Source organism: Centroberyx gerrardi, chromosome 4, assembly GCF_048128805.1.
Source record: "Centroberyx gerrardi isolate f3 chromosome 4, fCenGer3.hap1.cur.20231027, whole genome shotgun sequence".
In the NCBI taxonomy this organism is placed as follows: Eukaryota; Metazoa; Chordata; class Actinopteri; order Beryciformes; family Berycidae; genus Centroberyx; species Centroberyx gerrardi.
This window is the reverse complement of record NC_136000.1, coordinates 32,350,704-32,362,850: the sequence shown is the minus strand read 5'-3', so window position 1 is coordinate 32,362,850 and position 12,147 is coordinate 32,350,704. Positions and strand designations below refer to the sequence as shown.

At 49.2% G+C, this 12,147-nt stretch overlaps 12 non-coding genes and 2 pseudogenes across 12 annotated transcripts; all 14 read left to right on the top strand.

The window, feature by feature from the left end:
• Nucleotides 1-311: 311 nt before the first annotated feature.
• LOC144538984 (U5 spliceosomal RNA) lies at nt 312-427 on the top strand. The gene has a single exon (XR_013504706.1). It is a non-coding gene; the product is annotated as a U5 spliceosomal RNA (small nuclear RNA).
• A 167-nt stretch (nt 428-594) lies between these two features.
• Nucleotides 595-785, top strand: LOC144539116 (U2 spliceosomal RNA). Its single transcript, XR_013504836.1, has one exon. It is a non-coding gene; the product is annotated as a U2 spliceosomal RNA (small nuclear RNA).
• Nucleotides 786-1,368: 583 nt separating this feature from the next.
• Nucleotides 1,369-1,484, top strand: LOC144538983 (U5 spliceosomal RNA). The gene has a single exon (XR_013504705.1). It is a non-coding gene; the product is annotated as a U5 spliceosomal RNA (small nuclear RNA).
• Nucleotides 1,485-1,651: 167 nt separating this feature from the next.
• Nucleotides 1,652-1,842, top strand: LOC144539104 (U2 spliceosomal RNA). Its single transcript, XR_013504825.1, has one exon. It is a non-coding gene; the product is annotated as a U2 spliceosomal RNA (small nuclear RNA).
• A 583-nt stretch (nt 1,843-2,425) lies between these two features.
• Nucleotides 2,426-2,541, top strand: LOC144538982 (U5 spliceosomal RNA). Its single transcript, XR_013504704.1, has one exon. It is a non-coding gene; the product is annotated as a U5 spliceosomal RNA (small nuclear RNA).
• A 167-nt stretch (nt 2,542-2,708) lies between these two features.
• Nucleotides 2,709-2,899, top strand: LOC144539093 (U2 spliceosomal RNA). The gene has a single exon (XR_013504814.1). It is a non-coding gene; the product is annotated as a U2 spliceosomal RNA (small nuclear RNA).
• Nucleotides 2,900-3,482: 583 nt separating this feature from the next.
• On the top strand, nt 3,483-3,598 carry LOC144538654 (U5 spliceosomal RNA). Its single transcript, XR_013504440.1, has one exon. It is a non-coding gene; the product is annotated as a U5 spliceosomal RNA (small nuclear RNA).
• A 167-nt stretch (nt 3,599-3,765) lies between these two features.
• On the top strand, nt 3,766-3,956 carry LOC144539082 (U2 spliceosomal RNA). The gene has a single exon (XR_013504803.1). It is a non-coding gene; the product is annotated as a U2 spliceosomal RNA (small nuclear RNA).
• A 583-nt stretch (nt 3,957-4,539) lies between these two features.
• LOC144538980 (U5 spliceosomal RNA) lies at nt 4,540-4,655 on the top strand. The gene has a single exon (XR_013504702.1). It is a non-coding gene; the product is annotated as a U5 spliceosomal RNA (small nuclear RNA).
• A 167-nt stretch (nt 4,656-4,822) lies between these two features.
• LOC144538882 (U2 spliceosomal RNA) lies at nt 4,823-4,922 on the top strand (annotated as a pseudogene).
• Nucleotides 4,923-7,946: 3,024 nt separating this feature from the next.
• LOC144538864 (U2 spliceosomal RNA) lies at nt 7,947-8,122 on the top strand (annotated as a pseudogene).
• A 583-nt stretch (nt 8,123-8,705) lies between these two features.
• On the top strand, nt 8,706-8,821 carry LOC144538979 (U5 spliceosomal RNA). Its single transcript, XR_013504701.1, has one exon. It is a non-coding gene; the product is annotated as a U5 spliceosomal RNA (small nuclear RNA).
• Nucleotides 8,822-8,988: 167 nt separating this feature from the next.
• Nucleotides 8,989-9,179, top strand: LOC144539070 (U2 spliceosomal RNA). The gene has a single exon (XR_013504791.1). It is a non-coding gene; the product is annotated as a U2 spliceosomal RNA (small nuclear RNA).
• Nucleotides 9,180-9,761: 582 nt separating this feature from the next.
• Nucleotides 9,762-9,877, top strand: LOC144538978 (U5 spliceosomal RNA). The gene has a single exon (XR_013504700.1). It is a non-coding gene; the product is annotated as a U5 spliceosomal RNA (small nuclear RNA).
• Nucleotides 9,878-12,147: the final 2,270 nt, after the last annotated feature.

Sequence of the window (12,147 nt, the reverse complement as noted above, 5' to 3'; positions counted from 1 at the left end):
CGGGTAGACATGCTGTACAAACAAGCGCGGCCTGTTCCCCTCAAGCTTTGCGCACTTTAACACAACAAGACCAGTGATTTTGAGCACGGGGGATTGACCAGTCATTGCAGTGGCTCTAGGAGCCTGCGCGCAATGGCTACGCATGAGTTTCCGGGTCATCGGATTGGATTAAGCTCCTGAGAAGGCGGGGTGGAGTGCCAGCAAAGGCGTGGCCTGTACTTTGCTATGCAGCTAGCCAAACGGGGAGCACCGTGAAGCTGTTGACCGAGACGACTAGGGTCTTTGGCTGCTCTTGTGGCCGGAGGCTGTACTTACTCTGGTTTCTCTTCATAACGCATAAGTCTTTCGCCTTTTACTAAAGACTTCCGTGGAGAGTAACACCAAAGAGTTAAAGGTATTTTTGGCGGGCTTAGCACTTTGGCTGAGCCCTGTACCGTTGTGCAAGGAAATAGAAAACTAGGTCAACAAGTACACCAGAGACTCCGTGGGCGGAGGTGCTAAGCACCAGCAGTTGTTATGGCAAAATACTGTGACACCCCGACGAGGACGGACCGGACCGGAGGGGCGGCCTTGTGCTGCCAACGGCCAGGGGTTATCGCTTCTCGGCCTTTTGGCTAAGATCAAGTGTAGTATCTGTTCTTATCAGTTTAATATCTGATACGTCCTCTATAAGGGGACAACATATTAAACGGATTTTTAGAACCAGGAGTTGAAAAAGGGGCTTGCTCCGTTCGCTCCACGCATCGACCCGGTATTGCAGTGCCGCTGGGAACGGTGCACCCTTCTCTCACTCTGTGGAAAAGCAACGTTTGAAAACATGGAAAGCCAGTCTGCAAGTCATACCTAATTTGACCGAAAGACCAAGAACAAAGTGGACGGCGCTTTTGTGCGCCTCGAAATTGGTCAAAGCAGCCTGTGCTGCGTTTTCTCCCCGTTTGCCTTAGCTAATCTATTCTCACCGGTAGCTTATTCAGGGTGTGAAAGAGTGTGCTCCTGCTTAGTACAGTGGCCAATCTTCCTACTTGTTGCGCAGGGGACAAGGGTTCAATTGCCCCGACGGGTAGACATGCTGTACAAACAAGCGCGGCCTGTTCCCCTCAAGCTTTGCGCACTTTAACACAACAAGACCAGTGATTTTGAGCACGGGGGATTGACCAGTCATTGCAGTGGCTCTAGGAGCCTGCGCGCAATGGCTACGCATGAGTTTCCGGGTCATCGGATTGGATTAAGCTCCTGAGAAGGCGGGGTGGAGTGCCAGCAAAGGCGTGGCCTGTACTTTGCTATGCAGCTAGCCAAACGGGGAGCACCGTGAAGCTGTTGACCGAGACGACTAGGGTCTTTGGCTGCTCTTGTGGCCGGAGGCTGTACTTACTCTGGTTTCTCTTCATAACGCATAAGTCTTTCGCCTTTTACTAAAGACTTCCGTGGAGAGTAACACCAAAGAGTTAAAGGTATTTTTGGCGGGCTTAGCACTTTGGCTGAGCCCTGTACCGTTGTGCAAGGAAATAGAAAACTAGGTCAACAAGTACACCAGAGACTCCGTGGGCGGAGGTGCTAAGCACCAGCAGTTGTTATGGCAAAATACTGTGACACCCCGACGAGGACGGACCGGACCGGAGGGGCGGCCTTGTGCTGCCAACGGCCAGGGGTTATCGCTTCTCGGCCTTTTGGCTAAGATCAAGTGTAGTATCTGTTCTTATCAGTTTAATATCTGATACGTCCTCTATAAGGGGACAACATATTAAACGGATTTTTAGAACCAGGAGTTGAAAAAGGGGCTTGCTCCGTTCGCTCCACGCATCGACCCGGTATTGCAGTGCCGCTGGGAACGGTGCACCCTTCTCTCACTCTGTGGAAAAGCAACGTTTGAAAACATGGAAAGCCAGTCTGCAAGTCATACCTAATTTGACCGAAAGACCAAGAACAAAGTGGACGGCGCTTTTGTGCGCCTCGAAATTGGTCAAAGCAGCCTGTGCTGCGTTTTCTCCCCGTTTGCCTTAGCTAATCTATTCTCACCGGTAGCTTATTCAGGGTGTGAAAGAGTGTGCTCCTGCTTAGTACAGTGGCCAATCTTCCTACTTGTTGCGCAGGGGACAAGGGTTCAATTGCCCCGACGGGTAGACATGCTGTACAAACAAGCGCGGCCTGTTCCCCTCAAGCTTTGCGCACTTTAACACAACAAGACCAGTGATTTTGAGCACGGGGGATTGACCAGTCATTGCAGTGGCTCTAGGAGCCTGCGCGCAATGGCTACGCATGAGTTTCCGGGTCATCGGATTGGATTAAGCTCCTGAGAAGGCGGGGTGGAGTGCCAGCAAAGGCGTGGCCTGTACTTTGCTATGCAGCTAGCCAAACGGGGAGCACCGTGAAGCTGTTGACCGAGACGACTAGGGTCTTTGGCTGCTCTTGTGGCCGGAGGCTGTACTTACTCTGGTTTCTCTTCATAACGCATAAGTCTTTCGCCTTTTACTAAAGACTTCCGTGGAGAGTAACACCAAAGAGTTAAAGGTATTTTTGGCGGGCTTAGCACTTTGGCTGAGCCCTGTACCGTTGTGCAAGGAAATAGAAAACTAGGTCAACAAGTACACCAGAGACTCCGTGGGCGGAGGTGCTAAGCACCAGCAGTTGTTATGGCAAAATACTGTGACACCCCGACGAGGACGGACCGGACCGGAGGGGCGGCCTTGTGCTGCCAACGGCCAGGGGTTATCGCTTCTCGGCCTTTTGGCTAAGATCAAGTGTAGTATCTGTTCTTATCAGTTTAATATCTGATACGTCCTCTATAAGGGGACAACATATTAAACGGATTTTTAGAACCAGGAGTTGAAAAAGGGGCTTGCTCCGTTCGCTCCACGCATCGACCCGGTATTGCAGTGCCGCTGGGAACGGTGCACCCTTCTCTCACTCTGTGGAAAAGCAACGTTTGAAAACATGGAAAGCCAGTCTGCAAGTCATACCTAATTTGACCGAAAGACCAAGAACAAAGTGGACGGCGCTTTTGTGCGCCTCGAAATTGGTCAAAGCAGCCTGTGCTGCGTTTTCTCCCCGTTTGCCTTAGCTAATCTATTCTCACCGGTAGCTTATTCAGGGTGTGAAAGAGTGTGCTCCTGCTTAGTACAGTGGCCAATCTTCCTACTTGTTGCGCAGGGGACAAGGGTTCAATTGCCCCGACGGGTAGACATGCTGTACAAACAAGCGCGGCCTGTTCCCCTCAAGCTTTGCGCACTTTAACACAACAAGACCAGTGATTTTGAGCACGGGGGATTGACCAGTCATTGCAGTGGCTCTAGGAGCCTGCGCGCAATGGCTACGCATGAGTTTCCGGGTCATCGGATTGGATTAAGCTCCTGAGAAGGCGGGGTGGAGTGCCAGCAAAGGCGTGGCCTGTACTTTGCTATGCAGCTAGCCAAACGGGGAGCACCGTGAAGCTGTTGACCGAGACGACTAGGGTCTTTGGCTGCTCTTGTGGCCGGAGGCTGTACTTACTCTGGTTTCTCTTCATAACGCATAAGTCTTTCGCCTTTTACTAAAGACTTCCGTGGAGAGTAACACCAAAGAGTTAAAGGTATTTTTGGCAGGCTTAGCACTTTGGCTGAGCCCTGTACCGTTGTGCAAGGAAATAGAAAACTAGGTCAACAAGTACACCAGAGACTCCGTGGGCGGAGGTGCTAAGCACCAGCAGTTGTTATGGCAAAATACTGTGACACCCCGACGAGGACGGACCGGACCGGAGGGGCGGCCTTGTGCTGCCAACGGCCAGGGGTTATCGCTTCTCGGCCTTTTGGCTAAGATCAAGTGTAGTATCTGTTCTTATCAGTTTAATATCTGATACGTCCTCTATAAGGGGACAACATATTAAACGGATTTTTAGAACCAGGAGTTGAAAAAGGGGCTTGCTCCGTTCGCTCCACGCATCGACCCGGTATTGCAGTGCCGCTGGGAACGGTGCACCCTTCTCTCACTCTGTGGAAAAGCAATGTTTGAAAACATGGAAAGCCAGTCTGCAAGTCATACCTAATTTGACCGAAAGACCAAGAACAAAGTGGACGGCGCTTTTGTGCGCCTCGAAATTGGTCAAAGCAGCCTGTGCTGCGTTTTCTCCCCGTTTGCCTTAGCTAATCTATTCTCACCGGTAGCTTATTCAGGGTGTGAAAGAGTGTGCTCCTGCTTAGTACAGTGGCCAATCTTCCTACTTGTTGCGCAGGGGACAAGGGTTCAATTGCCCCGACGGGTAGACATGCTGTACAAACAAGCGCGGCCTGTTCCCCTCAAGCTTTGCGCACTTTAACACAACAAGACCAGTGATTTTGAGCACGGGGGATTGACCAGTCATTGCAGTGGCTCTAGGAGCCTGCGCGCAATGGCTACGCATGAGTTTCCGGGTCATCGGATTGGATTAAGCTCCTGAGAAGGCGGGGTGGAGTGCCAGCAAAGGCGTGGCCTGTACTTTGCTATGCAGCTAGCCAAACGGGGAGCACCGTGAAGCTGTTGACCGAGACGACTAGGGTCTTTGGCTGCTCTTGTGGCCGGAGGCTGTACTTACTCTGGTTTCTCTTCATAACGCATAAGTCTTTCGCCTTTTACTAAAGACTTCCGTGGAGAGTAACACCAAAGAGTTAAAGGTATTTTTGGCGGGCTTAGCACTTTGGCTGAGCCCTGTACCGTTGTGCAAGGAAATAGAAAACTAGGTCAACAAGTACACCAGAGACTCCGTGGGCGGAGGTGCTAAGCACCAGCAGTTGTTATGGCAAAATACTGTGACACCCCGACGAGGACGGACCGGACCGGAGGGGCGGCCTTGTGCTGCCAACGGCCAGGGGTTATCGCTTCTCGGCCTTTTGGCTAAGATCAAGTGTAGTATCTGTTCTTATCAGATATCATCAGATATCATCTTATCAGACTTAAAGAGTGGCAGACCCTTCAAGACTTGTACGACACACGTGCACACTGGTGGGAAATGGTGAAGGGAAAGACCCAGACTTTTTTTAGAAAGGCAGGTAAAAAGAAAAAAGATAAGGAAAACAGACGCATGCTGGGACTGCAGAAGCGACTACAGCGCTATTTTAAACTACAGCAACAGGGCATGGATTTTAGCGAAGATATTAAACAAGTCAAAACAGAAATGTCGGTTTTAGCAGACATTAAAAGTAAGGGTGTCATTCTAAGAAGTAAAGAAAGGGAGATCGAGGAAGGGGAAAAGTGTACCAGATATTTTTTTAAGAAAATTGTCAACAAAGGGGGGGGTATTTTACAACTAAAAAAAGAAAGTGGGTACACAGCAAACACAACAGAAGAAATCAAAGACACTATAGAGAGCTTTTACGGGGATCTTTACAAAGAAAAAAATATTAAAACAGACACCATGACAGAGGTTTTAAAATTCATTGACAAAACAGTAAAGGACAGTGTGCTTTTAACCCAAGGTTTTACCCTTTTAGAGTTAGATAAATGTGTACAAAATTTTAAGAAAGGGAAGTCCCCAGGAGAAGACGGGCTTCCCTTGGACTTTTATCTGACTTTTTGGGACATTTTAGCACCGGACCTACTTTCTGTTTTTATGGATTTCGAAGGACTAGACAGACTACCTGACAGTTTTAGAGCAGGGATAGTGACTCTACTATACAAAAAAAATGACAGGACTGAACTGAAAAACTGGAGACCTATCACCCTCTTAAATCTTGACTGCAAACTTTTTAGTAAACTTTTATCTGCTCGTATGTCCCTGGTTTTAGAGGAGGTGATTCACCCGGATCAAGCCTGTGCCATCCCGGGGAGGAAGATCACCGACAGCCTCGTACTGATCCGAGACACCATCTGTTATGCGAGAGACAGAAACATCCGGCTAGTAGTCCTAAATTTAGATTTTGAGAAAGCCTTTGATCGGATCTCGCACCAGTACCTTTTCCAGGTACTGCAAAAAATGGGGTTTCCAGAAAGGTTTATAGCTTGGGTGGGATTGCTGTACCGGGACATTACCAGCAGATTTGTTGTTAATGGGCATCTAACAAAAGCAGTTAACATACACTGCGGTGTCCGTCAGGGTTGTCCGTTATCAGCCCTCCTCTACGTGACCTGTATAGAGCCGTTGGCACAGATCTTGAGAAGGGACCAAAGAATCAATGGGGTGGCAATCCCGGGGAGCGGGGGATTGACCTCCAAATGTGCAATATATATGGACGATTTTAACATTTTATGTACTGACCTTTTATCTGTCAACAGGACACTGGACTTGACTGACTGGTTCGGACAGGCCTCTGGGTCAAAGCTTAACCGAGATAAGACTCAAGCCCAAACTTACGGACCGTGGACAGCGACCGAGACGACAGGACTCCCCTTGACTGTGACCCAGACTGACCAAAAAATACTGGGGGTTAAATTTGACAGGGAGGGGGGAGGAAAAGGAAACTGGCCAGACGTGGTAGGGAAAGTTAGACAGAGACTAGGGTACTGGGGACTTAGAAGACTGACAATGGAAGGAAAGGTTTTAATCATTAAAGCAGTGATTTTACCTTTGCTTTTATTAATCAGTTCTGTTTTTATCCCACCACGAAGAGTGCTTTTAGATCTGGAACGCGCCATCTTTTATTTCCTGTGGGGGTCCAAGTGGGAGAGGCTGAGGAGAGAGGTGATGAAAAAGCCGAAAGAGAAAGGAGGAAAGGGAGTCCCGGACCTACACCAGTTTTTAGGAAGCCGATACAGCACCCTGCACATCACCTACGCCACAGCCCCATCCAGAGATGACAAAACGACAGCAATGGCACGATTCTGGATGGGGTCCTACCTCAGACACCTAAAAGTTTTACCCATTGATCTTAGAGTACCTGTGTCTTTTAATCTGCCACCGGCCTACGCTTTTATCCGGAAATTCTTAAAGCATTTTAAACTAGAGCAAGAGGAGCTGTCTATTTTAACCCACCATCGCTCTCTTCTCTCTGTTGTGCAGGAGCGGGAATCAATGTATCCAGTGCGCGGGCTCACAATAGGTGAGTCCTCAACAGTTTGGCGCAACGTAAACCATCCCGCCCTCCCGAACAGACTCCGGGACCTGTCGTGGATGGTGGCTCATGAGATCCTCCCAGTCAGGTCCGTAATGCACTCCCGGGGCATGTCAACGCTCTCAACTTGCCCCCGACCGGGGTGTGGCGCACCTGAGTCGGTGAGGCATCTGCTCTGGGAGTGCAGCGCTGCTGTAGACCAGTGGGCAATGGCCGGCTCCCTAAAATTCCCGTACTTACCAGCAGGGGAGGTCCTGACAGCACAGCTAGTGCTGTACGGGGTGGGCCAGGAACAAACATTACCAGCAGACTTTGCCAAACAGTGGCTCACCCTGGCCGCCATCAAAGACGCCATATGGACCTCCAGAAACCTGCTGGTAAGGAAGCACATGCAGATCCCCCCCGTGGCTGCGATCCAGATGGCCACAGCGGCGGTGCAAGCAGCCGTCGCTGCAGGCGGCAGGCCTAGGACGCAGCCACAAAGAAGAATCGCCTCTGTGCCCATTCGGACGTGGGAGCCGGAGCCACACAAATAAAGGGTCAAGGCAGCGGCGGCCTGGCTCTCCGGGTGTGGCAGGTGGGAAGGAGCAGAAGGGAGAGGGTCCCCTCTGAGCACCAGGAACAGGTTCCGAGAGACCCAAAGCTGTTGGGGAGAGCGGGATGAGTTGATCCTTGTTAGGGACTCATCCCGCCCCTGCACAACGAATGTACACTGATATACACAGAGACAATTATTTATTTATTCATTTATTTATTTATTTTCCACAACTTTTAATACAACGTTATCTTATCTGTAATCCACTTTAAAACAATTGCTTTTATTGTTTTAAACAAAGGAACGTGGTTTTACAGAGTATTCATATTTATTTGTTTGTTGTATTTTGAAAAGATGTGTGTTTGTGAAAGATTTTATGATTGTAAACAGTGTACGACTTTTTGAAAAAAGTGTCAATAAATTTTTTCGAAAGAAAAAATCTGTTCTTATCAGTTTAATATCTGATACGTCCTCTATAAGGGGACAACATATTAAACGGATTTTTAGAACCAGGAGTTGAAAAAGGGGCTTGCTCCGTTCGCTCCACGCATCGACCCGGTATTGCAGTGCCGCTGGGAACGGTGCACCCTTCTCTCACTCTGTGGAAAAGCAACGTTTGAAAACATGGAAAGCCAGTCTGCAAGTCATACCTAATTTGACCGAAAGACCAAGAACAAAGTGGACGGCGCTTTTGTGCGCCTCGAAATTGGTCAAAGCAGCCTGTGCTGCGTTTTCTCCCCGTTTGCCTTAGCTAATCTATTCTCACCGGTAGCTTATTCAGGGTGTGAAAGAGTGTGCTCCTGCTTAGTACAGTGGCCAATCTTCCTACTTGTTGCGCAGGGGACAAGGGTTCAATTGCCCCGACGGGTAGACATGCTGTACAAACAAGCGCGGCCTGTTCCCCTCAAGCTTTGCGCACTTTAACACAACAAGACCAGTGATTTTGAGCACGGGGGATTGACCAGTCATTGCAGTGGCTCTAGGAGCCTGCGCGCAATGGCTACGCATGAGTTTCCGGGTCATCGGATTGGATTAAGCTCCTGAGAAGGCGGGGTGGAGTGCCAGCAAAGGCGTGGCCTGTACTTTGCTATGCAGCTAGCCAAACGGGGAGCACCGTGAAGCTGTTGACCGAGACGACTAGGGTCTTTGGCTGCTCTTGTGGCCGGAGGCTGTACTTACTCTGGTTTCTCTTCATAACGCATAAGTCTTTCGCCTTTTACTAAAGACTTCCGTGGAGAGTAACACCAAAGAGTTAAAGGTATTTTTGGCGGGCTTAGCACTTTGGCTGAGCCCTGTACCGTTGTGCAAGGAAATAGAAAACTAGGTCAACAAGTACACCAGAGACTCCGTGGGCGGAGGTGCTAAGCACCAGCAGTTGTTATGGCAAAATACTGTGACACCCCGACGAGGACGGACCGGACCGGAGGGGCGGCCTTGTGCTGCCAACGGCCAGGGGTTATCGCTTCTCGGCCTTTTGGCTAAGATCAAGTGTAGTATCTGTTCTTATCAGTTTAATATCTGATACGTCCTCTATAAGGGGACAACATATTAAACGGATTTTTAGAACCAGGAGTTGAAAAAGGGGCTTGCTCCGTTCGCTCCACGCATCGACCCGGTATTGCAGTGCCGCTGGGAACGGTGCACCCTTCTCTCACTCTGTGGAAAAGCAACGTTTGAAAACATGGAAAGCCAGTCTGCAAGTCATACCTAATTTGACCGAAAGACCAAGAACAAAGTGGACGGCGCTTTTGTGCGCCTCGAAATTGGTCAAAGCAGCCTGTGCTGCGTTTTCTCCCCGTTTGCCTTAGCTAATCTATTCTCACCGGTAGCTTATTCAGGGTGTGAAAGAGTGTGCTCCTGCTTAGTACAGTGGCCAATCTTCCTACTTGTTGCGCAGGGGACAAGGGTTCAATTGCCCCGACGGGTAGACATGCTGTACAAACAAGCGCGGCCTGTTCCCCTCAAGCTTTGCGCACTTTAACACAACAAGACCAGTGATTTTGAGCACGGGGGATTGACCAGTCATTGCAGTGGCTCTAGGAGCCTGCGCGCAATGGCTACGCATGAGTTTCCGGGTCATCGGATTGGATTAAGCTCCTGAGAAGGCGGGTGGAGTGCCAGCAAAGGCGTGGCCTGTACTTTGCTATGCAGCTAGCCAAACGGGGAGCACCGTGAAGCTGTTGACCGAGACGACTAGGGTCTTTGGCTGCTCTTGTGGCCGGAGGCTGTACTTACTCTGGTTTCTCTTCATAACGCATAAGTCTTTCGCCTTTTACTAAAGACTTCCGTGGAGAGTAACACCAAAGAGTTAAAGGTATTTTTGGCGGGCTTAGCACTTTGGCTGAGCCCTGTACCGTTGTGCAAGGAAATAGAAAACTAGGTCAACAAGTACACCAGAGACTCCGTGGGCGGAGGTGCTAAGCACCAGCAGTTGTTATGGCAAAATACTGTGACACCCCGACGAGGACGGACCGGACCGGAGGGGCGGCCTTGTGCTGCCAACGGCCAGGGGTTATCGCTTCTCGGCCTTTTGGCTAAGACTGCGATCGCCTCCTGCTGGTGGTAAAAATTCTTGCCTGTTTGTGGCATCGATTGTTACCCACACTTGGGAGGAAAATATATTTATTCCTAAAGTGAAAAATATTACAATTTTTTGTGGTTGTATTTCTTTCACCAACAGGAATTCATCGGCTCAGAGTCTTTGCTTGCCTGCCCTCTGTGAGACCTTCACCAAGACCAAACCACCCGAGAAAAGGTAAGTGTTTTGTATTTCACCTTTTAGGAGTGATTTCACTGTTTTATTCTCCTTTTTAGCCCTGTTTTTAGTTCTTTGGTTTTTGTACGTGGTGGTTTAGTTTTCTTAATTGTTCTTAACGTGTGGTGTCCCCACCATGTCGGCTGGCCATGCCGGCATGCGGAGGCACCACAGCGTGCGTTTTAAGTTTAAAGAAAAAGATGGCAGGCTCCTGGAGATGTCCAGAATGGACTTCTCCAGGAAGCTCATACAAAAGGCATTAGGTTTCACGGCAAAGGACTTGAATTGTATTTTGACCCTTCCCTTCAACAAAGGATTCGATGTAAGTTTCGGATCCGCGATTGTGCATAGAGAATTTTGGACACGCTTTGAAAAGGTAAAAACCCAGTTTTCTGCTTTCAATGTAGAGAAACTGACTGACAATGCCTCAAAAGTGGTTATTGTCAGAATGTTCAATGAGACAGTGAATGCAGATGACATTTGTTTGTGGCTGGGAAGATATTGCACTGTTAAGGGCCAGGCTACCAAAGTGAGAGATGAGGATGGCATTTGGACTTGCGCCTGGAGGGTCCCCATTCAACAATGGCAGGACCCCCAGGGCTACCAGGGCCTGAAACATCTGCCATCAATGATAGTTCTGGGAGACAACAGAGGCTACATTCACTACCAGGGACAACCCAAGCTCTGCCGCAAGTGTGGTGAGCATGGGCACCTGGTAGAAGCGTGCCAAAAAATTGTTTGTGGGAAGTGTAGAGAAATTGGGCATGCTTTTGAGCAGTGTCCAAATGGCAGAAAGTGTAATCTTTGTGGAGAGTCAAATCATATCTTCAGAGATTGCCCAAAATCCTTTGCCAACAAGCTAAAGGCTAACAAGAAGGCCGAGAATGAGGAACAAGATGGTGGACAAAGGGAGGCAGTTGGAGAGCAAATTGAAAAGGCTGGGCTAGAAAATTCAAATCTCCCGCCAAATCCTGTGGTTGGAGGAGAGGGATCAGGTGAGGCGGGAGAGGGGGAGGGGCCTGTTATTGCCCCACAAATGGAGAGTGCTGAGGGAGAGGAGGCAATGCAGGCAGAGAGCGGAACTGGAAATGATGGCCCCCTCCCCGATGCCCAGCAAATCAAGAGGCCTGCTTCAGAACTGTCCCCTGAGACTCCTGGAGCCTCAGGGAAGCGGGGGAGAGCTGTGTACCCCTCAGACAGCTCGTCTGTGGAGGAGTCCAGAGTCTTCCCCTCCAGTTCTCCAAACCAGGTCTCCTTTTTAAATGTAGCTCTGCAATCAACCCCCAAGGACTCAGTACTGAACGCGGCATTACCCCCAAGACCAGCTGCCAGAGTCCGGAAAGGGAATGGAGCTCAGACCCCTCCCCTTTCCCCCATAAAGGGAAAGGAAGAGCTGCATTCACAATTATTTGGTTAGCTGCATTTCTCTTTTAGGTTTTTAACCCTGTTATTTCAATTCTTTTAAACTGTCATGCCTGTTGTTTTAAACATAATACACATGACCCTCATCATTTCCACCCTCAATGTGAGAAGTGTGAGGTCAGGAGTTAGAGCCACAACAGTTTTATCCTTTCTGAGTGCTTTTAATGCAGATGTGTTTTTACTCCAGGAGTGTGCCATACCGTTTTTAAAACACTACAGGGAATGGGAGGAGAAGTGGCCACAAGAATCCATATGGAGCGGATCAAATGAAAACAGGAACGATGGAGTGGCCATTTTAATTAAAAACCCCTCTATTCTGGTGAAGGGCAGCACTGTGGTGAGAGACGGGCGGGCACTTTTAGCACATCTGACGTACATGGGAAAGGATTTTAACGTACTAAATATTTATGGTTTTAACGACAGAAACGACAGGTATGACC